The sequence below is a fragment of the Odontomachus brunneus genome, unplaced genomic scaffold (genome assembly GCF_010583005.1).
Source record: "Odontomachus brunneus isolate Ranch 3 - 2012 unplaced genomic scaffold, Obru_v1 Obru_scaffold_307, whole genome shotgun sequence".
Lineage (NCBI taxonomy): Eukaryota > Metazoa > Arthropoda > Insecta > Hymenoptera > Formicidae > Odontomachus > Odontomachus brunneus.
The window spans coordinates 58,211-58,658 of record NW_022639757.1 but is presented as its reverse complement, the minus strand read 5'-3'; positions in this window follow the sequence as shown (position 1 = coordinate 58,658).

Below are 448 nucleotides of genomic sequence, written 5' to 3'. Positions count from 1 at the left end.
CTCAACAAAAAATCCTGTACCATTGTACAAATAATACTCAAGTTTTTGAGTTATTTATTAAAGAAGCTTCTATATATTGCTATTTTCAAGCACTAATAACACGACATTTTGCGTAGTTGTTTTCAAAATGATAGTGGACTTTTGTACTCAATTTAATCAATTCTACTTTTACATGAGCAGTTACATGATTTATATCAAACACCATGTATATTTTTATTATATGTATATATATTTCAATAAAAACATTTTAAAATAATAAATAACATTGAATAATATATAAATAACATTATTTTTATATAAACTTTTTGTTATTTGTTATATATTTAAATATATATATATATATAAAAGCATTTCTCCAATATTAATAGTCATATATTTAAATTATTACTTAAATCTTACTTATACATTTTAATAATATAATAAAAACTCATAGTCATTTTAATAATAT